The sequence below is a fragment of the Uloborus diversus genome, chromosome 10, assembly GCF_026930045.1.
Source record: "Uloborus diversus isolate 005 chromosome 10, Udiv.v.3.1, whole genome shotgun sequence".
Taxonomy (NCBI): Eukaryota; Metazoa; Arthropoda; class Arachnida; order Araneae; family Uloboridae; genus Uloborus; species Uloborus diversus.
In genome coordinates, this window is record NC_072740.1 from 79,409,076 (window position 1) to 79,436,362 (window position 27,287).

Here is a 27,287-nt window from a genome sequence, read left to right on the forward strand (position 1 = left end):
TGGGTAGAAAAGTTGATGTCCCTATCTGTAAGTATATTCGCGGCTCTACGCACGAATGATCCATATCCGTGAATCTACATTATTAACGATCCGGCACATCACCAGAGCATACCTCAAGCACATCATATACAAATACACTGTGAATAAGTCACAGATGAAAGCACATAAAATGTCTGATCAAACCGACTATTATTTATTATTATCACTTCAAAGTTGCACTGAGAAACTAATGGCACACTCATCTTGAAATGTTCTGAGATACATTGAAAACTTTGTACATTTTGGAATTATTTTCCTCTTGAACCGTGTGTACATAATTTTTTTTCAATACTAATTTGAAATAACTGCATTCTTTTCCCATGATCCTGTATTCTGACAGTTTATCGCAACATTCAAAACCATATGACATAATTCGTAGCTTGTCAGTTCATCGTGGCTTTGATTCGTTGCTATTCAAATTCATTTGAAATTTTTTTTTTTTTTTTTTTTTTGATAACGATCAAGATCTAAAAATATTATTTTCAATGAAACAGGCATCATTAAGTAATATAAACCATATTATTTGTTTTAATTCATTGCAGTTATAATTGATATAGTTTATTTTTAATTATAAAACGTGCTCAAGAGACGGTTAAAATATCATGTCTTACCATTATTAAATGAAGAACACGATTGGATGATTTAATTACAGACAAGTCTGTGTGTGGCAGAGAAACTTCAACTAATATGCCCATGTGCTAAAAAAAAGCGTGATTAGATTAATGGTCATAAAAAATAAATAACCAAAAAAAGGAAAGAAAAAAAGAATCAAAATAATTATTTTATGAAAGAGAATGAACTTAAATATTAATGGTAAATGACGGAAGTTAACATTTACTTAAAGCGATAGAGGAATGATAATTCCTATTTGAATAAGCAGTGATGTAGATTACGATTGTGTCAGTCTTCAATATTTATTTTGCATCCGTTGCAAATGAGTTCCTTTTATAAAGCACTAGATATTTTAAACCAGCAATTTCAATAAAACTTATCCTCTATATTATTTTCCAATTTTAAATTTTAGGTTTTTATTTTAAAAAGCGTTTATCGGCGACACAGATATTTTATTGTTATAAATGCATGGATAATTGTATTGCTATTGCAATCAATTTCACCGAATATTTCTACGGTGACAATATCTCTACTGATCGCGTTAATGAGCTAAGATTAGGGAAGAGGGGGACACGGTGGGAGAGTTTTCATTTCGTTTGGTATAATTTCTATATATTAGTTCTAGAGTAATTTTAATAACAGAGTATGACTTTAGAACTCTTTAGCTGTCACTATAATTGTGAAGTGAAACTTTTTATGCGAGGGCTTTGAAATTCTGATCCGCTACCTTTTTGTGTGACGACGGAAGTGACTTAGTTATTTTTTGTAACGAAAAGTCGCACGTGCGCTCTTTTCGCTTTCTTTCTTTCTCGTTATCCGTGGTTGCGTGTACTGCGATCAGCCGGCGTAGCGATCACTGTGTATAAATGTTGGTTATCAACAGAGCATCCGTTGAAACAAGTGTGCGTAACCAACACATTTTGAACATTGTATAGTGTTCTCGTTATTCTTAATCTTATTTTCTTCATCGAAATATACATTTTTGTTGTGAATATGCCTCAAACGCCTTAGCCGGGACTCGATCTGGTATCTGATGGGTTCGAAGCTTAGCGCTCTGCCGATTAAACGACTGTGATTGTCAGTCAGATTGCGCTGTGCGGCAATATTAGTATATGTACGAGAACCGCGTTGAAGAGAACTGATGTCCAAACTTTAGACGTGTAGTTTGATTGATGTTCGACTTTCAGTTAATAAAAAGAGAAGATTGCATTTGTTTGCATTTAAAACAAGTTAGGTGTTAAAATTGGATTCTCAACGGTAAATATTTTCCGGGGAGCTATTATTTATTTCAAGAAATTAATTATCTTGCTAGAAGCTAGATTTGTTGAAAGTGCATTTTGCTCAACGTTTTATCAGTTATTTTTACGACATAGCAACCAGTGAAAATAGTAAAGTGCATTTACAAGTGCTTGAAACAGGTCTGGGTTCAAAGCACTCTTGGAACCAAAATGGAAGATAGGTCGTCCTGTCCTCTGGAGGGGTTCTAAGATGAGTCACTGGTTCATGGAGTTCATCAAATTGACAAGCAATACAACCCTTCGCCCAATTTAATGCTTCCCTATAATAAAAAATATTCACTTCTATCGTGTGTGTTTATCGACACACGGTCTTTTTTTCTTTTCATAATTTTTCCTCGTTGTATTTCTAAAAAATAAATAAATAAATAATAAAAATTCGAAAGACTCAAATTGTTCCACTGAGCCCTATGGGGGCATAGTGGGACAATGCATGGGTGCAGTGAGACAGTAAGAAAGACTCATAAAATCAGCTATAAGCAGCTGTATTATGAAAAAATGTAAAATAATATTTGATTCATTGAAAATAATAAAGTCACATTAAATTAAAAAAAATAAAAGATAAGAAAATGGGAATGATCGAATATAAAATGTAACTAAAATTTCATCATAACCTAGAAAAATATCGAAAGTCTCCAAGACATTACAATCTACTCTTTACTTGTTTTTGAACCACCACAAACCATAGGTTTTTGGTAATTTCAGAGCATTATTGATATTTTGTAAACACAAAAACTCAGAATAATTTATTCAGATTAATTAAATTAATAATTCATGATTAGATAAATTCATAAGAAATATTCATATAATAGTATCAGCTGATAAATGAGCTAGTAAATGCACTCTTTAAATGTACGTTAATGCTATTGAAAACAAAGCCATATTAAAATGGATGTACATTAGTAAACTAATTTTAAATCTTGATGATGATGCCCTAAAATATATTTATCTTTACTTACTTCAAAATGTGTAGTTTGTAGTGGGGAATGTTGGAGAGACGCTGTCCCACTGTACCCGCACAAAGCAGAATTTTTAAATCAAGAATCAACATTTACTCAAAATTTGTTTATGAAATATTGAATATTACATGCTAGCAATTAGGAAACTTTCGCTTTAAATTAATGAAGATATTTCTTATTGAAAAATAATTTATAACTCAAATTCAAAAAGGTAAAAGTTCAGCAAAAATACACCAGAACTAAGCGAAAATAAAAAGGGCTACAGCTTCCCTACAAGATGAATGCAGCGGCTAGTCTCCGTGAGACAAGCCACTGCAAGAGTCGGAATCGGAGTCAGAGTCGGTCATTTTTCTTCTAAGCCCACAAATCTGCCAGTGCTTGCGAAGTCTAACTGATTTTGGGGTAAAGGAGTCTGAGTCTCTAAAATTTTCGGAGTCGGAGTCTGTCATTTTCCCTCCGACTCCGCAGCCCTGATTGACACACATGTAAAATATGGCACATTTTAAATTTTTTAGTGTTTGAACTGTAGGAAAAATTTCATTTGTCCCACTGTACCTTCTGTCCCGATGTGCTCCGCCCCCTATATTTTCTGAAATTTTTGAAAAAAAAAAAGGGCGGTATTAATTTCTCTTCACGATGTATAAAAAGTAACAGCTAAGGCGAAAAAAAATATTTGCGAGATCTGTAATTTCGTGCCTAGAAATGATTAACTTTAAAAAGCATTCGGTATAAAAGTAACTTTCACGCACAATCAGCAGCCACACTTGGTTGTTTCCTTACTTCAAAAGTTGCAAATTCGAGGAAAATATTTCAGGAAATTTGGTAAGGAAATGGTGATATATTTATTTCCCTTAAGCTGAATTAACAGTAGATGTCTTCCTAATACGCGGAATCAATCGATTTCCTTCGTTTTAAGAAGTCTCTCAAGTCCGTTCCGTTTGAACTCATACTGGCAGGAAGTGGCATCCATTGTTAACTCCCTGATATTTCATTTTCGGGAAATGAATGAATGGAATCTTGATTCAGGGTCAACATTAATAAACAAATCAAGATTTTAAGTTATGTAGTTTCAGTTAACAGAGCACCTTTGTTTTTAAGGGGGGGGGGTAGTTCTTGTTTTCGTGAATACAATGCTTGTATAGAGTCGTTAGTTTCAGAAACCTGTCAAACGCCAAAATTTCTAAGTTTACGAAAGCAATTATGACATCATGTGAAATTGTCCAATATGGATTGCAACACTTTTTACTGAAGGAAGTATACTTAGGGGTTGTTGATTGATGATATCACACTTTTTCTCGAAATTTTTGACCTCCCCTATATCACAACGTGTCACAGTAACACTCCTCTCTTTCTCACACATCACACTATTTTTCATTCAGATATTCTTATAAAAAATGCGTGATGTCACACTTCTTGTTTACCCTACTCTTCTCCTTGTCATAAACTGTCATTATTTCACTCCCTCTCTCCTCAAAGCAGGACATCATCTGTGAACAACTTCCTACACGTATGTCCCTTTAAGTTTAAAATATTGTAATTCTTATCATAAAACGAAATTGATAGTAAAAATGCTTTTTCGAATTTTAGAGATTGGCGCTTGACTGTTTTCTGAAACAAACGGTTCAATTACTTCTCTTTTTTCTTCTGTTCTTAAGCTGCGTCTAGACTTAAGCACTGACTCTAGTGGTTGAATGTCCGCTCAAACTATAATTTGACCACTGTTCTTAGACTCTTAGTCTTCAAGTCTAGATACAGCATGAAACAGTAACTAGGTTTTGAACTTAAAAATCAGAAATGCGAGAAAGCAGATACGCTTATGCGTCTCACAGGATAGTGAGAGATCATCACACATTTATTTGTCGTTTTCATACGGTAAGTATTTCATGGTGGTTTCAATGTGAAGTTTTCAAATTTCCGGAAGTATTTTTTTTTAAATTCTTAATAAGCGTTGCAACTCAATTATAGCAAATTTTTCTCTCAGATAATTACATCGCTAGCTCATAATTTACTTTTTGTGACCTTTTCTCAATTTCCTAGGTTATAATAAAAAGTTATATTGTAGAACTAGTAGCAACTAATCAACTAGTAGTTAACTGTTCAACTACTTCTGCTTTATAATAGTTCAACTATTAGCTAAACTACTTTCAAACTAACAACTACTCTAAAACACTTTACGTCAAAAATGGTTTTAGAAAAAAAAATATTATATTCGTTACTTTTGCCCGATCAGTCACAATTAATGAAGTAATATTCATAAAATATAAAATAAATAAATAAGAAGAAGAAAATAATTTCATACTCTGTCAGTAGTAGTAAATTTCGGGTAATAAGTATTATAATGTCTTGAGATTAACCTGCAAGTAAGAGCAAATTCCGTCACTTTAAAAAAAAATGAATAATTTCCTTTTTGCTACAAAAAAAAAAAAAAAAAGGAAAAAACAGCGTTATAAATTTACAAATTACAAATAGCATACATGTGCTTCGGGATGGCTTTACATGCATAAGCTAACACTTTTCTACATTAAAAACTAGGTTCCTTGAAGTCCGAAATACGTGCCTGCAATTTGTTGCCAATTTGCGCATTTATAAGATTAATTTATTTACTGTTTGTTATATAACTTTTGTGTTACCAAAATATGCACACGTTTTCCCCGAAAGTGAACTGTCACCCGCGAAACTTGAACTCTAAGCAGTTTTGCGAAAGTTTACAGGTGTTTCATCTGTTGCAGAACGAAAAGCTCTATCTTCTCAAAATGAGCATACTGAACACCGTGTGTACTACACTATATAACATTGTACACTGTGTACAATGCAGGGCCGTGCCAAGCCTGATTGGCGCCGTCGTGCAAATGTCTTGTGAGCGCCTCTATGCTCTGGCGTTCAGGGAAAATTTAGTTAGCGTCTGGAGGGAGGTTTTGTAGACGAGGGAGGTTTTGTAGACAAATATAAAGTAAAAAATACGTTTGGCATTTAATAAATAATAGTGTGTGAATATTAATTTTGGACTGTAGTGTACGTTTTTACCTCATATCCTGAAATTATTTCGAGTTCAGCAGCTCCTTTGAGAGGCTAATAATGCGTTTTGGAAAAGAAAAATATTTTAAATATCAAAGTTAACGCCACTTTTAATATCTATCTAATCTCTAAGTAATGCCTAATTAATAAAACTTTTATACCTGTCAAAACATGACATCAGGAGCAGCGGTGCAACTAGAAAATAGTTTTAGGGGGGAGGGACATATTGAAAAAAGTTCTGTTTTAAAAAGAGGGATCCAGGGGCTCTCCTCAGAAAAATTTTGTAGCTTGTAGTTTTAAAAACGCAATTTTAGACGGTCTTTGGTAGTGTTATGGGGGAAAATGGTACAAGGGGCTCCATGGAAATTTGTAGAAGTTGAAGCCTTAAGGCCATATTAATTGGCGTTGGAACAAAGGATGGAACTCTAGGATTAAATCCGATTTTTTTTTCCTGTTTGAAAAGTTACAGAAATCAATTCCTCCTCTCCCCTCCAATTTTTCGAAATTGAACTTCCAAAAACGCAATTGTTGACAACTTTGAAGATTTTTACAGGAAAGGGATTCTGGAGCTCCCCCTTGGAAAATTTTTCAAAATTAAAGTCCTAAAAACTTATATTTTCTGAAACTGAAATCTTGAAAACGTGATTGAAAGATCATATTCGGTTGCATTAGGGCCGGCAATCGTTCGAAATTGAAGCTCCAAAAACGCAATTTTAGGTGATTTTTGAACGCAGTTTTAAGTGATGCTGTTTGGTATTCGGGGGCTTTCCCTAGAAACTTTGCGGAATCGAAAACGAAATTTGAGATGTTCCGTAATGCTTTTAGCGGGGGGCGGGGGGGGGGAGAGGGGAAGAATCGAAAGAACGGAGGGAATGAGTAGCTGACCAATTAGCAGTACCTATTGAAAACTTTTAATTTAAAGATTTCTTTTTAAAAAACTTTTTACCCTAACATCATTATTCTTTTCTTATTAAAATCACTTTGTTTTCCAAAGACGCGTCTTTTTTTTCTTTCTCTTTAATATTAAAGAATAGTTTTGAAAAACATTCAACTAAGCATTCTGGATTTGAGGGGGCACGTGGGGGGGGGGTTACCTCCCCCCCCCTCTGGTTGCGTCATGGAGCAGGAGGGTACTGACTATATTTCTGAATTGAAGGATAATATTATGGAGGGTATTCCATCTCAAAATGTGAAAACTTGCCGGTAAAACAAAAAATTCTAAATTGCGGAATCGTTAAAAAAGGCAATGAATTTAATATCTGAAACAAACACATTGTCTCAAGCTCTTTCTTCAACTTACAATACCCAAATAGTTGAAGAAGAAGAGGGTGGGGGAATCAAGTAATTAAGGTCAAGTCGTTACTTTTCGGAACTAAAAAAAAACTTAAATTATTGTCTACAGTATATGCGTATTATTCACAAGTAAATGATATGCAAATGTGCTTACCATATTTTTTTATATATAATAACATAAAAGAATACTGGCAGTAAAATTACTCCGAACAACAGTTAAAAATCACAAAAAACATATTGCACAAATAATAATACAACATATTCTCTGTAAGAACCAAAATTGCAAAATTCTTACGCTTCGTATGCTCAACCTTGTGAAAATATAGTACTGTTAGACACTGTTAGATATAATGAAAAGTTCAATTTTATTTTTTTGGTTGGAAATTTTTTCCACCCGTTTGGAGCATTTTTGATTGGTAGAGCTAGGCGCCTTTTTGACTCTTGCGCCGCCGTGCGCCGCACGACCTTGCACATCGGGACAGCGCGGCCCTGGTACAATGTTATATAGTGTAAAGTCGCCCAATATGACGTTACTTTCTAATATGAGGGACCTACGTACATACTTACATTCGACATCTCGGAGAATGTTGGAAGGAGTTGATGCAGTGTTGTGATCAAAAACTGGTCTGAGATTCAATTGTGGAGCTTATGTAGTGTTTGCTTTTTTTACAGGTTCATTTTTTTATAGTGCTGCAGAAAAATACGTTGTTAAGGCCGTTCTTATACGTTGAAAATTATAACTTCATAAGTTATAATTTCTTCTGTGTTAACAAATAATTATCAAGATATGAAACATGTGAATCACAGAAAAATGTCTCAAGCTATATGTTACAGAAACATGAGAACCATGATTTATACATTTTTAATGCAGCATGTAGCAAGGAGCTGAATTTGGCACAGTTTAGTCTTTCTCCCTTCCCCTCACATTCGTGAGAAATTTTCAAGGTTTTCGAGCTTTCGAGCACTTGAAAATAAAAGTTTTTTTTTTCAAACTTTTCATTTTTTTTAAAGGAACGAATCCTGTAATTTTTCGCGGGTTGGAGGCCCCCAACAAAGCTGGCTCTCTAAGCTGTAACTTGTTTAGCTTATAGGAAAATCCAGGCCTGCTAACAACAACAGTACGTTAAACACCAACTAGGCAACAACTACTGGACAAGATAGAAATAATTTTTCACGCTTTATTTCGGCTTATAAATGCAGCTGTCCCACTTCTCCTGCAGTCCAATTCTTCCCGACTCTCCCCTAATTATCGTAATTATTAATACGTAAGTTAATAAACCTGCGAGGAAAAAACTGAAAATAATAAAAAAGTAATAACAAAATTAACTTAAAAACATCATATTAAATGTTACTATATATAGGCTTGCCAGGCGTCCTGATTTGACAGGGACAGTCCTGTTTTTCAAACAAAATCCCGGTATCCTGGTCGGTTTACTTCAAGTCCCGGAAAAGACAAATTTGATTACAAATTACCAAAAAGATTTTTAAATAATTAACTTTGAAGGATTATTTTGGATAATTACTTTATCATTTGAAACATTGACTTATAAAATAATTACCGGATTAGCTTGTGAGAATTTTTACAACAAGATTAAACAAAAAAAAGACTGTTTAAAAAAGTCCTATAAAATGAAAAGTATATCTAAATATTGTTCAATTTTTTATTCCTCATAGTGTTTTCTAACTAAAATAAATTGTAAATACTATTTACATCAAAAGAGTGAAATGTTCAAATTTTATCTGCTTATGTAATTTTTTACTATCTCTGTTTTAGGTTCATAATTAATAATCATTTATTCGCAGCTTTGAGAATAAGCTGCCCCACAAAACACTCCAAATAGCAGTCAAAGGTGTGTAGTACCCTTTTGAATACTAGCGAAGTTGGTGGGGAGGGGGGAGCATTCCGGTGTCACGGTGGAGCATTTGAGAAATCTGGCAAGGATAACTATAACATTAACTTAATAAGAAAATGTTTTTAACTCGACCACGTAAAAATCTCCCAGATGCGGTCATATTTTTTGCAGACCATTGCCCATCCTCTGGAGCAGAGGGTGAGAATTCTTGTTTTAGAAGACCTCCCCCGAAAACAACATCTGGGATTAATCGTCTGGGCCAACTAGAAGCTATGCCAGCCTATAACCAGAAACTTGGGACCTGACCCTTGGGGGGGGGGGGGGCACATTGGAGCAGCATTAGTGCATAAGTGAAGGGGGCTTGTCGGCTCTCGACGGACCCTGTTCGTCTTTGTTTTTCACTTATGATGGGGCCTCACGTTCAACAAAGCTTTCCACTAGGTCAAACTTGTTCTAAAAAGACGTAAGAAAAGTTTTTAAATACAAGTTGGCGAGGGGCCCCATAGCCGCGGGGCCCTGCGTGGCCGCACGGACTGCACGGCCCTTTAGCCGCCCCCTGCAGATAAATCAAATTGATTTTGTACTCAAGATTTGAACTGATAAAAAGTCAAACTGATTTCGAATCAGTGATCGCATATCAGTGGTACGACAAAAACTCGCAGAATTATCTAATTGGCGAGCTTTGGGCCGAAATAAGCGTTCCTGTCTGTCCATATACGCCTTACTCACCGGATTCAGCACCATGCAACTTCTAGCATTTCCTAAAAATTAAATCTGTGCTTAGAAAGTAGAAGGGGCATTCCACGGTATTTTGGACATTATGTAGAGTCCGTAACGTGACCTTTTTTTGCCATAACTTTTTAATTTACCGTTTGATTTGCAAATTATTTTAATCTGAGCTGGTGTGTTGGTGGGAAAAGATCAAAATAAAATAATATGCTAATCAAACAGTAAATTAAAAAGTTATGGCAAAAAAGGTCATGTTACGGACTCTACATAAATGTCAAAAATACCTTGGAATGCCCCAGAAAGTAACCAGATAGACGTCTTCTAGAATGCTTTCTTTCGTGGATTCAGCGTTGGGATAAGTATATTGCTTGGTAAGTACAGTTCTTAGAAGGATATTAAATCAAATTTCAAGAAAACCTAGTAAATGAAAGTTATTCACCTTATTTTTTTTATCGCACCTTGCAAAAATACTGAACTGAGGCAGTGAAAAGCAAAGGGATGTAAGTAGACATTTTCAAGTTTTGAGTAAAACGCGTTTAAAGTTGTGATGCTCGGTGGGCTTTCATTGTTTTTTTTAAATCGAAATTATGTTGTATAGCAGCACCTACCTGGGCTATTAGTACTATCTCTTGCCTCAAGACAGAGGAGAAATTCACCTACCATTTGTCATGGTTATCCCAAATTTTTAATTTTTGCCATTTACATCCCGTTACTTCTCACTGCCTCAACTGTCGGCGGCGCTAATTGTATATAAAGGTCTTACATTATTACACAGTTTAGTTACTACTGAATACAAAGAAAAACTTGATATCAGTTGGAAACTATAAATTTTCTACTTTATCAGAACTTTTGAAAATTGTTCTCGTGTTTAGATGCTTCTCAATTTAAAACATGTTGTATTTAATTTAATCTGAAGATTAGTTTATTATATTGTTCAAAAATGTATTTTCTTGGTTTACTTCAGTAAAATATGATTCTTTATAAGTACCTCAATCATTTGTATTAAAAAATGATTAGTCTCTACTCTGTTATTTTATGGCACACATGTTTTTATCACACATGTATTATTCATTGAGGAGAGATAAAATGGAGGGAGGGAAGACTTTCATGCGTGAAGGAAAGACCTCAAGTTACGTAAAAGATTTTAAAGAAAAGCATTGGTGGAAGAATTTGGGTTTCATTCCCTAGTTTCACGCAAAACGTCTCAACCATTCATCGTTGTTGAGTCACGTGACTTGAGCTCTTTGCCGAAGCTTTTTCTTAGCCAATGATTAGAATTGCTCCCTCTATTTTAATTCCTGCTCTAAGGCATTGTTTCTTAGCTTTATATATTTATTTATTTTTCAGCTAATATTTCTAATGAAGATAGTTGTCACTCAGAGGCACTCCGAAACCAAATTTTTGGGAGGAGGAAATTCTCCATTTGCCGAATGAAACTTCGAATTTTGCCGACTCATTAAAACTTCTACTACTAATAATAATAATAAAATACGAGTACGGAATACATGCATACTCACATCTGATGAGAAGAGACATTAGGCAAGTTAAAAACAAAAAAAAAAAATTAAAAAAAAAACAACTGCAATACTGTAATACTGTCCCCAAATTTTACGGATCATCAGCCAAAGTTTGCGGAAAAAGAATTTTTTTGCAGAGGTGAAAATGACCTTCCGTGACCTCCCATCGATGTTCCCTTACAGGGCCTCATTTCACAATGTCTCATTTCCGTGGAATATCCCTAAAGTGAACACTTCCTGAATCTATGTGAATAATTATTTAAATTCTAGAATCAAAACTTCCTGATATTTGACACTCCTGATGACGTATTGATATCAATTAATTACTTAAATCACAACTTCCTGGACATTTGTGATAGTACAAAGTGGTATTCGAAACAAATAACATTTAATATCTGAGTTGAAATAGGTGAGACAATGAAATGAGACAGATGATGAATTAAATTTTAATGCATGTGAGTGTATTCAACAGATTTCGAGTGACAGAAAATTTTCCTGGAAATTCTGGTTCTCGTATCTCACGCGAAATGTGGATATAGGGTAGATGCACCTAGAACCCCTATAACTGGAGAGGCCGACGCATCCGCCATTTTGGAGCAAGTGTGCAACAGGGAAAGCTACCTTTATTGGCAATCATTCGCCAAACAGGGAACGAGAGAGTCGGAGATCGAAGGTGAACATTGGCGAATTTTTGGATACAGTTGGCGTCGTTTCCAGGCTGCCAGTCGCTTCGCGGGCTATTATTTATCCATATCTTTTTTCTTTCTGCAACTGCTGGAAATCTGAAGAGCTGAAATCCTTTTTTGGAGCTGTTTACACAATTAACAGCCGAACAACCACCCATTTGACTCAATTTAACACATCCTAAAGAAAGGCAAACATCAACAGCAATGCTATCGCTACGAAGCACTGGATCAAGTTTGCTCCAAAATGGCGGATGCGTCGGCTCCTCTACTATAGGGGCCTTAGGTGCACCGGTTGTGACCACTGTACCACTAGTGGCCAGTTTCACAATCAAACCAGAAATACTAAGAATATTGATCACTCTAATTAATCTTAAAACTTGTTTCATAGTCTGAGCAGCATTTCGCAAAACTTTCGTTGTGAGAGGTCCAGAACTTTTCCTCTGTACAAATACAGTCTGAGGATTAGTGTATTTGTTACTGCTCATTGGTAAGTGTTTCTTCTTAATCTACTTACAGCAGCAATAGTTTTGCATATTTTTATCTATTGTAAAGTTTTTCTTATCAAGGTAAGATCAAGTTTTAATGTGAGTTCCTTACTTTTCTTTATTTTTTAACTTAGCTGCATAAAATAGTCTGGCCAAAACGGGATTATAAATCCGTATACTATTTTGCTACTTGTGGCCATAGTTATGGCCACAACTAGATTACATACTGTTCCAGTTGTGGCCATCATGGCCACAACTGGTGGCCATCATGGCCATGCAGAATATTTTAAGTATACTGTGAAAATCTATTACAACGTTATCCAAGGACTCACAATACTTATGTCAAGTGTAAAAAGTTTAAAATATATCCAAGTTACATTATAAACGATCATTATTTCTGCTTATGGTTGAATGGAGGGATGGAAATTTTTTGACATTATACCACAGTTGTCACTTTAACCAAGTTTAACTGTATTGAAATAGTAAAATCCATACTGCATCTATGATTTCATTTTTCTTATTGATTTAAATGTCTGAACACTTTAAAATGGATATTTTTTACCAATTACACATTTTTGTTTTGATAAATTTATTAGAATAATCATTTTTTTAGCTTTACTGAACCGATTCATTTTTATCTACGTTCTATTAGAAACAGAGATATTGACTTTTGTATAAGCATAATATGTTGCAACAATATAAAAGTTTGAAATCAAAATGCATTTTTTTTTTTTTTTTTGAAATGATTTTTTATGTACATATGCGCACTTTCAAAAGTGAAAACTTAAAATATTCTCGTTTTATTTATATGACACCTTTGTATGTGTATAATATATTGTAAGAATAGGAAGGTTTAAACTAAAGATAAATTTTTTCGAAATGAGTTTTTTACGAGAGTTGACGGGCTTCAAAATCTCGTATTTATGTAACACTTTGCAGACTTTTACTTTACACTGGTTGCTAAAGTACGTACCGAAATGTTAATTATAGTGTAGTTAATTTTCCAATTACATTACAAAAGCTACTTCAATGAGCTTCGAATTGATTTTTGGTCAACATATTTTCAAGTTTACATTCATTAAGTGAAAATCAATAAGGTATTTTATTGGATCTCAATTCTAATAAAATAAACCAATTTTTTTACAGCATTTTTCTAGTTTTTGGAAATTTTTGTGCACGTTCTACCAATAATTGCATTTATTTATAAACGTTTTCTGAAGCATTTAAAAGAATACCAGTGAATTATTTATTCTTCCACGAATTATATAAAAAAATGTAATTACAATGTTTGTAAACATGGTTCTTCTATAAAAGAGCTTCGAACATATTCAGATTTCTCAATTCTTTAAACGTAAGAAAAAAGAAGCAAAGAAAGAAAGAAAAAAAATCAACTCTAGAGAGATTGATCATTTTAAAAAACATTTTGCATAATATTTGTTGCAAATAATGGCTCCCAAAAAAAAGCAAGAAATTTTTTTTTTCTTTTTTTGTTTTAACAGAAAAGAATGTTTCATGCTTAATTTCTCACTGAAGAAAATGCCGTAGGGGCTGTAAGAAATGGTTCCATCTTTGTATTACATGCTAGTATCACCTATAAAATACCCAGGACCTTAGATTAATTTGAAAGACTAACCCTATATCCGAACTTAAAGAAATTAAGAGTTACTAGGACAGTTGGAGAACTAGTTCATATTTTACGGAGGAAGTTTAATATTTTACGAAAAATTTGAAATCAAACGCAATTAAGAAGTAAAGAATAATAAAAAGAATGCCGAAAAAGGACACAGAAGACACAGATGCTTTAACTAGTGATTTTATTGAATCATCTGGGATAGTATGGGTAAACTTACTTCAATCGGTGAATATGTTATAGTTTATTATGAAAGCATTTTTTTTTTTTTTTTTTGTGTAATAGTTTCTGAAACAAACGGTTCTAATTATGATGTGAGTGCTATGATGAAAAGTGGTACCTTAGGGTGAAAATAATTAAAAAAAAAAGGTGATTTATTATGGGGAACTACAGATGATAGCAGGCAGATGCATACCATCAGACAACCTAAAGCTACAAAGACACGTTGTACAAGTTTGTTTTTCTTATTATTATTTGCCAGATGTTTATTTACTGTTTACTATTCCATTATTGTTACTGATTCATAGTCATTAAAATGAATGAACATCCAAAAATATTGCTATTCTTTATTACATGTTTTCTATTAATTGTATGTCTAATATTGGACTTGGATTTTAATTAGTAGGCAAAAAATTTGTATTGGCCACAACTAGAACAGTAGGTGATCACAACTAGCTGAAAGGTGGCCATAACTGGTGAAATCTACACTTTTCGGTTGAATTGACCTACGTTCTTTTTGCTTATTTAATTGCTTATGAGTTTATATGCATTTTAAAGAGTTTTAAATTCTGAGAAAACTGACATATTTTATTTTTATAGTGCGTCTACAAGAGGAACTTGGTCCCTTAGAACTTCCTCTTGGCCTTAAAGTGACCACAATCGGTGCACCTACCCTACACAGTTTTAGCAAAAGTGAAAAATCGTATAATCTGAACATATAAAAAATATCCTTGTTCCACTGCATTTACGAAATGCAGTACTTTATCAATCTGTGAAGTAAGATTTTTAAAGATGAAGTGGATGAAGTAAGAAGTGCTGTTTAGTAATGTTTAAAATGGATTTTTCTCTTTTGAGACACGCATCACTTATGCTCACTCAGGCATACTTAAGTTTTTTATGAGCTACTTTTCAATAAAACGGTCAATTCCGAGATGAAATGGTTTCTTTCTACGGCTATTTTCATCGGAATATCTTCATATTATTTGCTATGCTTTATAAATTATCCCCTTTATTCATTGATTCAGTCTATAAAAAGTGTCTAATTAGTTAGAGCTCTGAAATAGATATTCTTTCTCCTTTGAAGTTAAGAGCATTAGCTCAGTTAGATTTTAGACAAAAAAAAGGTTTACTAAAACGTTCTGAAATATTAGCAGAAGGAAGCAGTAAAAGGATTTGATTACCAAGATAGAGAGTAAATGGCGATTGCCCCCTCCTGACCCCCTTGAATGACGGGCTTTTTGGGAACTGGGTTAATACATCGGACATTTTAATAACTATCCATACGTTCTCATTATTTTTCAATTTAGTCCAAACGAGCTATAAAATCATGTACAAGTACAGTTGGGGTAAACGGAAGCATGAGATAAATGGAAACAAGCTCTATTACCCCACTCGTGGTAATATTTGAAACTAAACTGTTGTGGAGTAAAGACTAGGTGACTTGGTAACACGTTCTGAGAGTTTCGCTTGTTTCCAACCCATTGTGTAGCCGTTATCATTGTTTGAAGATGACACTGAAAAAAGTTGTTTTTTAACGTAGTTTAGGGATCTATCATTCTCCAGATCTAAATGCGAAGTAACTGGTTTCAACTTACTAGTTTCATTTGTTATGTGAAAAGTTACTAATAATATTTATTCATGAATTCCATCTTCTCAGCTCTTTTGGTTATATGCAATAAAAGTGTTTCTCTTTACCCAGAGTAAAGTATTTACGGGGTAAATGGAAATAACTCGGTTTTTCATTGTTTTAAATTTTTGGAAAATTAGATTTTGACTCAAATTACACTATTGTGTGTATTTTACATGAATTCAGGATATAATTTAAATTTTTGCTTGATTTTTCTTTTTAAATGATTTTAGTTTACATTTGGAGAATTAGACCTACAGGACACAGATTGAGTATTGTTAGTGTAGAACTTCTTAAGCTTCTAAACTGATTGTATATAGGGCAATTATCTACCTACTTCAACCTCATGGGGATGATGGTGTGCTTCCATCTATCTCCTAGACTCTGGGGGTAAAAGTAAAAACATAATTTCATTTGCTAACATACAGTCGTAAAGTCAAATTTACAACTGTTTGTTAGCTTAGTGACTCTCAGAAGATGTAGTCTTGGACAAATGTACAAAATTTTATATCTCGACTAATTCAAAAGAAAGGAATGGATCTTAGGTTGAAACATAGAATTTATGCTTCCTTCTTTTACCCATACTGACCCTTTATGTTTTTATGAGTGGAACAGGAAATTATTTATACAAAAATCCGTGACGGAAAATACGCTGTGGTTTGCTGTTGGAAAGCTTGAGGTGTGCTTCGTAAAATGCAACTGTAAAACTAACCACAGCATACGTGAAATACACCGCCAGCTCAGTCATTTCCAGCCGAGGACTGCAGTTTCGTGCTTATTAGCACTCATCAGCCCGGCATAGGAAAGTGACTGAGCTGGAGATTTAAAACCTCTTAAGGAAGCCAAGAGTGCCAAACAAACTGGTAGCTAATACAAAATTAGCACTGACCAGACGAGCGACCGAAACAATTGTTCGGTTCAACTCGAGTTTTGAAGGCAAGGCAGGTATATTCAGGAAGTTACCGCCCTATAGCCAGGGCTAAGGCAGAAATACGTGAAATACACCGCCAGCTCAGTCATAAACTGCAGTCCTCGGCTGGAAATGACTGAGTTGGCGGTGTATTTCACGTATTTCTGCCTTAGCCCTGGCTATAGGGCGGTAACTTACTGAATATAACCACAGCATGTTAGAAATAATTAATTATGGTACCTACTTAATATTGTAAAGCTACTAAATACAGTTCCGCTTCTTTTGTTATAACGCAGCCATTTAATGTTATCTAATTGCAATCCTTTTTTTTTTCTACTGTAGGACTTTTTTTTAATTCTAGAAGAGAAATAACAACCATCATTTTTGTTGCTTGCGGCTGCTTTTTATTGTCCATGCTTTCATTTTATTTATTTTTTTTTCGTAATTTCTCACAGTATTGACTAAGGAGATCCGCCCCATTTTTTCATAAGTTAATCATGTTCTGCTAAGAGGTCCTTTAACTGTCACTGGTGTCAAAAAATATAAGTAAATCGATAAATAAAAAATCGAAAACTAGAATTTTGGAAATCATCAAACGTTTGTCTTTTACGTTTTATTCTTTGCTGCTTTATGGTTAATGTTGTCTGTCAGCAAGGCTGAAACCATGTTTCGTGACCTGCAAATCTAGATTCAGTCACGCAACATGCGGAAGGCAACAGATTGGAACTGCAAAGCGAATTTGCTCACCACTGGGTACAATTGAAATAAATAAAAATAATATTAAAAAAAAAATCCGAGAAAGAGCATGTCAAAAAAATATGTGGTCTTTGCTCGTTTCCATTTATTATAAAAATGCTGTTTAATGTAGCTTTGAATCTGGTATGGAGGCAGTATGAGAACATGAATGCATTAATTATGATAAATGGGAAGCAAAGTAGATTCGAATGCTGTTCTCTAACCGAAGGCAGCTTCTTCTACATAGTGCAAAAACTCGTCTCTTCAGTGTGCTTTATGGTGTTTTTTTCCTCGCAACGCATTTTGAATATGCTATAAATTTTTTACTTGTTCTTTTTATAAAGCGAGGCTTTTAGCATCTATGCTATGAGCAGGAGTGCCCATCCCTCCCAAGTTCAATGGCGCAAATTCTCCTCCAACATTTTTCTCAACCCTTTTTCCCTTTTTTACTTTTTAGCTCTCTTTTGTTATTATTATTATTATTTTAATATTGTTTATTTATAAACTATTTTTAATTCTTCTTCTCATTATTATTATTTTATTAGAAAAGTTCTGTGCTACGCCAAAGACATACACAAATACACAGACACACAAACTACATAAATAAATGAAATCAAATATAAACAAAACAAAATAAAATAAATAATTTAAATAAAAAATAAGTCAATAAATAAATGTAAATAAATTATGTTAAAAAAATTCAGCCCCCCCCCCAAAAAAAATTTAGATGGCGCCATAACCCCCCCCCTGGCTATGAGGCTTTTAGCATCTGTGCTACAGAGGCTATGCTGTAGCCTCCTTAGCACAGAGAGATCATGATGGAAAGTAATACAGTAAATTTTGCTTTAAAAAACTGTGTAAGATGAAAATCTGTGCTAAGTAAGGAAAGTTTTACTCAGAAAGAGCTTTGAAGCTTTTTTTTTTAGCATACTATATTGTTACATTTTAGTTCTATTATTTTGTTTTATTACTTACGGCTCTATCTTTCGTAACGTTAAAATGATTGCAAATTATATTGATATTGCTATCAAAAAGTTAGGAATTAATTTTAATTATATTTTAAAAAAACTCTTGTTATAGTTCGTTTCTTGATGAGTACAACTGCGACTATAATTTTTCTGCTTTTTTTCCCACCTGGATGGAACTATTTTTAACATGTTCATTATTTTTTTTTAATGATTTCAATGCGATTCTTTCCAATTTGAAATAATTCGGTCATTCTCGGAATTGTAATTTCAAGAATTATAGGAATGTAGAGGAATGACGCTCCCTTAAAGGAAAACATGAGCATTTAGTCAATTTTGCACTTTTTTTTTTGTCAAAATATAACTATAAATCTTAACGAACAGTCTGCAATCGACTAATAGCTTAATAATTTTAGGAGCGTTTTAATCGTTTATTACACTATGCATTGAGCTTTAATTCCAGACATGATAGGGCACTTGCGCTCAAAAGTTCACTGTTCAGAGGCCTTTCAGAGTTCACCCCTTCATTTGTATGACAGCAGTTCATGAGACTTTATGTGACCACTTTCCACTTATTATAACCACTAATTGATTACAGCGAAATTACGTTTCGTTATCTGTCAAAAATTCTATGCAAAACAGCAGATTTCGGTCTACATGCCTTATTCGATTCTAAGAAACTCATTTGGATCATTATCATCACACAGCTGAGACTCTTCAATGATTGTCATGAAAATATGAGTTATTTACAACAAAGCATGCGTTTAGTTATTTGCAATGAAATTAGCACGGTCAGTATTGACGATTTAAATTACTGTGCAAAAATATACACGAACTAACAAACTTACTCTTTTCTAAAAAGCGAGTATGAGTTTAAAAGCATTGCGTGATAAAAATGAAGATCTTGAGAGCTAGTAAATTCTTGAAATATCTCTCAGCAATTGATGATAATAATTTTAGGAAATTCCAGTTGCAAGAAACAGTAGATTTCAATGCTGACCATCTGAGAAGGGTTCAATTATTAACTCAAAAAACAATGCTATTCCCATTTAGAAATTTTAGTACATTCGCTAAATTTTTAGTTTTCCTTATTGCGGTTAAGCATGAAATTTTTAACTAAATCCGTGGTTCAAGCTTTGAAAATTGTTAAACAATAATGCTTGCTTGACAACCACGCACTTGTTTCTCAAGGCATAACTCTTTTTTTTATACTATATTGTCTAAGAACAGAACACTTCTCTTTTTATGCAGAATTCCCTTCAAAAAACTTCACGGTCTTCAGAAATTAACCGTAAAAATTTTCGACTTACGACGCATACAAAAGGTACCATCAATCAGCGAGCAGAACTAAGGCAACAATTTATAAATGGGGTATGAAATCCTGTGCTTTAAGCACGTCTTTAGTCATGTAACATAAAATTTAAAAGCTATGCACAAGTATATCAGCAAAAAATAAGTAAATTAAAAATCTTGAATTAAATAAAGAGGAAGAATGAATTTATGTTTTTCTTACTATAACTGAAAAAAATTCTTCTGAAATATGTAAAGAACTTAATCTATAGTTTCACTTTAGCGTAGTATTGTATTAAAATTACAAAAAACTGCCTATCAATCAATGTTCCATCAGTTTTTACTCTTACGAAAGTTAAATCCTGTATTTTAGAAAGGGCAAGAGTAACTTTTTTCTCCCTAAAGTCGTTGCTATGATAAAAAATATCTTCTAAACTACAATACTACTAAAAACTCTATAGAGGAAACTGAGCTTCTATAAAGGTTTCTAGTAACGATACCAGTTTCTTAGAGATTTTCTAGTAGTACTGCAGTTTTTTTTTCAGTGTGCTTGCGTATTCGTAATACCTTTCAAAAGGTTACACATTGCGAACAAAACTCCATTCATTCTTAAAGACGTTAAGAAACATATGATTAATCCTTGCCATTAAAAATTGCACATAAAGAAAGAGTTGTCAGAATGAAACGAAATTTTACATACGTCAAGGGGCAACACTGATGTAAGAAAGTGATTGCAAAATGAAAGGAAAATAATCGTCACTTTTTCTGAATTGTTACTCGATATCCGAATACATCACAGATCGAGCATATCTGGGACCAATTTGGACAGATAGTTAGATGACTTACAAATTTGCATATTTGACAAGTCTTTCGTGTGGCCCAAATTTTCACGTCAAAGATTGTATATAAAGGGGATAATCCTTGGTGATTTGTAAAAGTACCTTTCTCCTTTTACGTTGATTATTATTTTTTTTTTTATGTTTTTCTATATTTTCTCGTTTACTTTAAAAGAACCCCAGAGTTCCGCAAACTCATTCACGTCAAAATCATCGCTTTTATTGACATCCTAAAAAAAAAGCTATAAAAGAAAGTCTAATTTTCAAAACGTAAAAAACAGAGTCCTATCTTTTTATATAGCAAACTTAAACTGCCACAGCAATTTTCAGCCATTCCTGTAATAAACAGTTAAATTTTTTATTTGCAAAGGCTGAGTTATGTGAGCTACTTTTGTTGGACACCTTTTTAAACATTATTGCGTGTAGCTGCAAAAGGGTTATTATATTTTTATTATACAGTACAATGAAGGAGCAATTGTAAAAAACTCCAGCGGGAAATAAAATTTTTATAACCCAGCTATCACATGCAACAAATTACGGTCACGCGTTAGGTTATAAATTTGCTTCTGGTTTCTCTCGCTTTATTCGCTGAACACGTGCACTATTCCGGTTTCCGAAAGTAATATCCTTTGATGATTCAACAATATTCAGGTGATGCTTTTCAAAGAGATAGGGAATTCGATAAAATATCGATGACTCGAATTTCAATCACGTGTGTGTGAGTGCGAGATGAATCAATTTTCTAAACGAAACCCCTATAGATGGACAATGATCAAAAACTCTTCGCACTAAAATATGATAATAAAATGTTTAAAGAATATTACAGTGGTCGCCGCTTATTTGAATCACGTTTGTTCTAAACAGTTTTGATTCTATAAAATTTAAAAATTAGCTGTTGATTCAATACAGGGGCTAATTCAATAAAATTGGATTTTGTTCTGTTTTGACAGTTTGATTCATTAAAGCGGTTGATTCCATTAACCACTGATTCAATTAAACGGCGTCCACTGTATACCAATCACCCTAAAATGTTTTAGTCTCTGTGGAACCCGTAATGTGTTGGTTGATAGATACCCTTGGTCTATAAACTAATTTAGCTCTGATAAGTCTGTGTATACGGGCGAGCGCCCTGGTGGGAGGTTACTGGGACGTAGGACCTCCCAAAAATGTCCTTATTCGGTAAATTTTGTTTGGCGATTCGGCCGAATTATCATCATCAGGCAAAATTTGGGGTTCTATTCGGCGAAATTATCATCATTCGGGGAAATTTTGAGTTCCATTCGGCAAATTGAAAATTTCCGCCCTCCCAAAAATTTAAGTTCGGGGCACCCTTGAGTCTGCACTCCAGAAACTATTTCGCCCATTGCTAGCAGTTACCGGTAAACCAAGGCTTTTTAATTGCGGATGCAGAAAGAGGGGTGTTACTAGTTTAACACTTGTGCATCTGTGTGTTTCATCGTAGCTCCTAAAAACAGATAAAGCAGTTTCGATTTTTTTTTTTAAGGTGACACGGTAAAGAGTCTAAATGTTTTTGTATGGCCGTCACATTTTTACTTAGATATACCCAAACCTGTTTTTGCGCGGTGGATAGAGACCGCATAAAAAATCGATCGAAACTTCACGAGTAGCTATAAAAAATAGTTTTCGCAACACAGTGTTTTTTTTTTTTTTAATGCGGTGGATTGGGACCGCATAAAAAAAGTCTCACGTAGAAAAACGTAGAACTCAAAAAACTTACGAAATAACTAGGAATTGCTTAAAGGAAGTCAAAATAAACCAAATAATGATAATCTTGCCAAATCGTCAGGCAAAATTTCCCGGAAAAAGAGATTTTTGGGAGGTAACAGTGACTTTACATCATGGTGCACCTGTGGTCACTGGAAGATACTACCTTGCATTCGTTTTACAAATAATTTCGCCAATTGAATCCCAATCTGATTGAAAATTTCATATACCACACAAAAAAAAAAATCGCACCAAAAAAAGTCGCACATAAAAAAAAAAAGTTCTCGCAAAAAAGGACGGCACAGAAACAGGTTTGGGTGTATTTGCCCTTTATTCCCGTAATTTAAAAGTTTTGCTCTTATCATCAAAATATTAGAATACATATAAGGAATCGTTGTGTATCGTAATATAAAGTATCAACTTTCTTAAGATTTTTTTTTTTTTTTTTTTTGTACTTAAAAATAATGATTTGTACGTTTTACAGATGTGACTGTACGGTCATAACCTCAACACGAACAAATCGCTATTTTTAAATACATTTTTTTTTAAGTTGATAAACTTAAAATTGTGAAACATAACGGTTCTTTATGTTCAAATACACTAAAAGTTAAAAGCCAACTTTAAAATTCCATTAATAAAGTGTAAACATATACATAAAAATGTGACATCCGTGCACATGAATTCAGAAAACTTTGGCTCGAGACGAGTCGAGATTTTTTTTTTTTAATTGTTAATTTTTTTTTGTTGACTTATGGAGGAAAAAAACATATTATCAGCAACACAGAACACAGACTGTAATTCTATGTGTAAAATGTTTGACTAAAATGTTGTAACGCACAGTGAATTTAAATTGAAATGGTTCTCTAAACTTTTTTTACTAAATACATGTTTAAATTTAAATTGACAAAACTAGGGCAATGCTTTCGCGTCAGAAATATCTGATCTCAAAAGATCATTACTGACCTACGCCTATAAACACTACAAAGCAATTTTAAAGCAAGAGCAACTGGATTTCGGTTGGTTGCTCTTTTGAGTCGCAAAAGGTATGGTTCGCGAGCATTTGATTCATACGATTTTAGAAATGTATAGTGATCATTGGTCCACATGGGTTGACTTCAACTGCACTTGTTGAGTAAAAGAAGCCAATTCGGTTGAAAAATCGTGAATTATATGGCGGCCGAAAATTATCAAGGCATGAAATAAAATATTTTCTCTCGTTTTATCTGAAATCCAAAATGAATATATGAAAATCAATCTGTGTGAGAAGCTTCTCAAAGATTGAAAAAAACAAAACAAAAAAAAAAAAAAAAAAAAACTATTTCCGGGGTTATCAACATTTACGCAAAAAGGTTCATATTTTTAAGTAGAATGATTTTTTTAAAGTTATTTTAGACGTTACTTCCATTCGAAAAACTCACTGAAAAGTATTTTTTAATAGCATATTAAAAAAATTATTTGCAAATGCCTCAGTCAAGTCTCTGGAAAATCTCCTAAAATACCCCCTTTAAATGCCTATTAATATACACTTTAAGATTAATTACTTTACACTATTAATTTTATTGTAGCAATTTACCCTATCTTCATAACTACTTCATAATTTCTCTTTAAACAGGTCATTCAATACGTAGTAACTTAGGGATCTAAAAAGTAAGTTTTAGTCATTTAAGGGAAGAATGAGTCAATCAAATACACACACGTATACATTTTGATCATAACCTGGTGTATTTTTTAATAAATCATTTTATGAAGCCATGGGCGAAGTTAAAGGGGTCTAAGACTAGGACCCATTGACAGCGCATTAGTCCCCGTCCCCCTAGCAGGAAAAGTACAAAGGTTTAAAAGCTTCTTTCTACACATAATTATTTTTGTTTTTCAAAAATATTATTTTTCTAGTAATTAAAAAAATGTTTGTCAACCAATAATAATCTAAGGGGGTCATTCATATTGTATCAACAAATGGGCCGTACCGTACCATTTTTATTTTGATGAAGTTTGTAGGTAATATGTACCAATATTCTGTACTCCAAAACTTATATTTTTTTCCTTGGAAAAATGTTTGAACAGAAGTGGGAAACAAAATTGATAAATCAATAAATGATACCAAAAAAAAAAAAAAAAAAAAAACTATATATATATATTAATATTTTTCTAAAAGAAATGTAGAAAGGGATCAAAATCTTTATTAAGCTCTATGATTTTTTTAAAGAATTTATGCAGTTGTTTTTTTCTCTCGAAACTGGCAGCATTTTTTCCGCATTGCAATTAAGATTGTTTTCCCTCGAGTATCCATTACAGTACATAAAGACACAATTTAAATTTAGCAACGCTCCAATTTCCAAAAACCACAACCAGATTGAATTGAAATCATAAAAGGAAACAAAACGTGAAGGGCTTTCAACTGGTGGGCACTTCTCGTGAGCATTTAGCAACCAAGGCCAAGAGGCTTGGATATGGGTCGGGAGAGAGAAAAGAAAAAAGAAAATGAAAATGACCTTTACAACATCGGCATGTCATTGTCCTTTTATCAATTTTCAAAAAAACTCTGACAGACAGTGTAAGAAGAAGACATATCAGTTTAATTTCGTGTTAAAAGCATTTATTCGTCCTTGCTGGAGTTCAATTGCCAGCAGGAACTGAATTTCCGTCACATCTGACATTTCCTGCGACATCGGTACAAGTTTTTTCTCTTTTAGTCATGCGAGATTGTAGAAGGCCGACTCTCCAGTTTTACCTTCTCGAAGGCCATCAGATCAAGGATCAAACCAAGAGCTCAGAAGTCTAAGGTCTATGTCCGAATTCATGATCTCTACATGCTTGCGTCAAAACGTTGATGAGATCGGTTTTCAGCTGAGGTTGAAATCGCCGATGACGCAAATATAAGTTCTAGAAACAGAAACTGAGAGTTGAGGGGAAAAAGGGAAGGATGCATTGGTGTGTGACCTGATCTTATCATGCAGTTGAGGGAAATTTGTTTTATTTAGCAGAAGACTGCTGTTTTTCTTAATTTTTGTTTTTTTATTATTTTTTTCCGCTTGAAATCAAGTTCATGTTATAGGAACCATAAATACTAAGACATTCAATTAAGTCTTAATGTGTTTTGGTTGAATTTAGACTTCAGGTTAAGTTTATATACGTAGAAATTATATAAGAGAGATAAAGTGAGAGAAAAAGAGTTTAACTAATTTTGAATGCTTTTGTGAAAAAATTTTGCACTAAACTCTCATATTTTTACCTAAAATTGCTCGAAATTTTTATGCATAAAGTACCTAAGCATGCATGAAATTTGTCTAAAAAATCTTATATGAGTTAAGACAAAAATTTGTAATAAAATGTGTTTCGTGACAGAAATAGAGATAAGCGATAAAACAGCAAAATTAAAATATTACAACTCATTCAAAATATTTGAGAATACTCTATTAATAAAACTGACACAACTGAAACTTAGGAGATACCTAATGAAAAATGTTTTTGGACGTTCTTAAATAAATTAGTTGAGCACTTACTATTACGCACCCCATCCTCTACGCACCTCTACGTACCCCATGTATTAACTGCACAATATTTGTTAACTAACCGATAGGATTTCAGCATATTTTATCTAAATAATAAAATCGACAAAAATCCATGTTTAATTTTCTTGAGAGTTGTGGTGTAGTTTACAATGCGCAATTACTTTCGTCAATCAATGAAAACAAATTTTAAAACTAAAATTATAGTGTTTGTAAAAAAAATTCTATTGCGTTTGTAGAATAGTGAACAGCATTCGCTGGGTTTTCAGTGAAATAAAAAATAATCAGTTTGCCACTAGTTAACCTATACCCTTCATTTTAACCTAGTTAACCTATTAACCTTAAAAGCAAAGAAATTGTACCACAATCTCTAATGTGTTTCAATGAAAAGCTCCTAAAGTTAAGAGGTAGTACACGTAATGCTCACAATAGCATTGAATTCACAGCATTATGTTGCTGAAGGCTAAATAAAAATTTACCATTGAAAGATATTATCGCCTGTGTAAAACAATACAACTCAAAAATTTTCTTTACTTTAAATACACAATTCAATAATATCAATATCGATTTAGCACCTGAATACGTAAATAAATGCTAAAATATAAGTTTTAGGTTTTTAAAAAAAAGTTTTGCCTAACTTTTGCATTTAGATCTTTGTTTTTGTTTCGCGCAGTTTGATTTAGCTCAACTAAAGAAGCATCAAAATATCGAATTTGTTAAACAACGAAACGAAATTAACTTTTACTATACAAGAAACTAGTTATCCATCTCCGTAGTTTATATCAGAGAACTGCGAACATAGTGCCTTGCCCCCGTTAATCTTTTCCACAGTATGTACAAAATAGCCAATCACAACTACATAAAGCACATTTAAAATTTACAGTACGAAGAAAGAAAAGTGTACCTTAAGTGTATCAAGCAGGTAGCACAGATCACTTGAACACCAAGACTCCAAGAAACATTTAGAAATAGAGACTACTTGGAACAAGTTTTCTCCTTTTTTTTTAATTTTTTTACAGACATTTTATCGTGCACGATTGCACTACACAGACGAAAATTTACATCACAAGAAGGAACTAACACTGAGGACACAGGTAGGAATCGAACCCACGATCTCCTTTACTGCACGCAGGCAGCTGTCCGTCGCAATTCACCGTTCAACTTCGGAGTTTTAATATGATTATAGGTTTTTGTTAATTTCATATATATTAACTTCCTAAAAATAGTTAAAGCTTCTCATCTCTATCATTTCAAATGTTTTTACAAGGAGTTTCATTGGTTGAAATCAAATTTATTTATATAGAAGCTAAACTGCTTCACATGCATAGAGGACTGCGTACAAAGTGTTGTGAGGCTCT

The 27,287-nt window shown here is 33.4% G+C and overlaps 1 long non-coding RNA gene across 1 annotated transcript in view; it reads left to right on the forward strand.

The window, feature by feature from the left end:
- Positions 1 to 12,330: 12,330 nt before the first annotated feature.
- Positions 12,331 to 27,287, forward strand: part of LOC129231761 (uncharacterized) — a 39,411-nt gene continuing 24,454 nt past the window's right edge. Inside the window, exon 1 of the long non-coding RNA XR_008581287.1 lies at positions 12,331 to 12,485. This is a non-coding gene — a long non-coding RNA (uncharacterized LOC129231761). The remainder of the gene's footprint in view (positions 12,486 to 27,287) is intronic.